General features: G+C 62.9%; 1 protein-coding gene across 1 annotated transcript in view; it reads left to right on the top strand.

Moving 5' to 3' along the window:
* Window positions 1-1,713, top strand: part of Ncs1 (neuronal calcium sensor 1) — a 21,045-nt gene that overhangs the window by 5,582 nt on the left and 13,750 nt on the right. The window lies entirely within an intron of this gene.

Below are 1,713 nucleotides of genomic sequence, written 5' to 3' on the forward strand. Positions count from 1 at the left end.
CCTAAACTGCAGAAGGGCAGAGCTGGGGCCGGCCTGCCGCGCTCTGATCTTTTCCTCCCCCCCCCCGCCCCCTGCCCTTGCGGGGGCTCTGTGGTGCGGGGCTCTGGCAAGCTGGCTAAGTCCTCGCAGGCATATGGAGGTCAGGGGGAGCAGCATCCCCATCCCGGGGCCTGACCCACCTCTGCGCATTTCCTCCTTCTCCAGAGGAATCTTCCAGAAATGCCTGAGCCCTCGCCCTGGCAGCCCCATCGTCCTGGGAGGGATAGCTGCTGTCCTTCCTTCCTGAGCTGTCTGGGCTCCTCCACTCCAAGTCTGGGCCTAGGCCACCACCTCCAGGCAGTCTACCCGGGATGCTGCCTCGTGGCGCCCTGTGGGCCAGTGAAACCCCGGATGTGCCAGGCGGCTGCCCGGGCCCTCCGTGGACTTGGGGTGAAGTCCTCACCCCAGGCATGATTATGTAGTCACAACCCCCGCTCAGTCCAGTTCTGCCAACCCCTCCATCCAGGCCCTCCGGGCTGTGCTCCTGACAGAGGCTGCCCTCCGTACCCCCTCAGGCTTGGACCTCCTCTCTGGTGCCTTGTTTCTCTCTGTGTCCCCGTAGGGATGTCCTGGGGGAACGTGGCTGTACCCAGCCCTGAGGCCGAGGCTCGGGGGTCCCTGCTCCTGGGCTGGCCACAGGCAGGGAGGGAGACCCCAGGCCAGGGGTCCAAGCTTGGCGACTGTTGGGGGGAAGCCACCTGGAGGAGGAACAGACCTGGAGCTGGTGGGGGGCAGGGCTCGGCTCCCTGGTGGCCCCAGTCATGGCCCTGGGCAGGAGCTAGCTTCCCTGCTTTCCCCCAGGGCTGTGGGGTCAGGGTTTGTGGCCAAGGAATGGGGGGAGCTTGTCTCCAGGAAGTGCAGGCCCTTCCCCTCCCAGCCTTCCCCTCTCAGCCCTCAGGAAGGAGATCTGGCCTGGCATCTCCTGAGCCCCCTGCCCCATGTCCCCCCACCCTCAACCGGATAGGAGACCCTGGGGGCTTCTGGGCAGAGGACTCAGTGGGAGCCAAGGACCAGGGCCCCAAGGTGGGGACAGGCCGGATGTGCTGGAGATGCCAGGGAGGCCCCAGGGGCTGTCACACACGCCAGGCTGCGACCCTGGCCTGGTGACACGCTCTCTACTGCGTGGATGTTTTCCTTCAAGAGCTCATGAAGACAAGAAGTGATCCTTTTCCTCCAGAAAGTTTCAGTCCTTTGAGAGCAGGAGACCGTCTGCCTCATGTCTGTCCACTCCGAGGTGATATTCTGAACAGGCCGCACCCCCCCCCCCCAGCACACCCAGGACCAGGATGCGGCCCAGTGGCTCTCACTCTGCCACTGTCCCCTCCTGTGTCCATGGCAGACATCAACAACAGATTGCCGACTGGGGCACTCCCATCGGTGCGCTGGCAGTCATTAAAATGGTTGCCATACACACATACAAAACGAGCTGATTGCTTTTCTGACCTAAACCTAAACCACTCTGTAACATAAAACTGTCCCACTGAGCTGGCCTTAGGGGCTAGATACCAGACCTCACTGTCCCCCTGACCTTTGCCTTGGATGTTAGGGGGCTGAGCGCCCAGAAGGTTCTTCCATGACCTTGTATCCTGTTCTGGGCAAATCCCAGGGTACCGACGGCTGGGGCTGTCCAGCAGCGCCAGCCTCTGCCTTGGAGGAGTGGAGTGGAGGGTCCTG

Source organism: Dipodomys ordii, unplaced genomic scaffold (assembly GCF_000151885.1).
Source record: "Dipodomys ordii isolate 6190 unplaced genomic scaffold, Dord_2.0 Scaffold55, whole genome shotgun sequence".
Classification (NCBI taxonomy): domain Eukaryota; kingdom Metazoa; phylum Chordata; class Mammalia; order Rodentia; family Heteromyidae; genus Dipodomys; species Dipodomys ordii.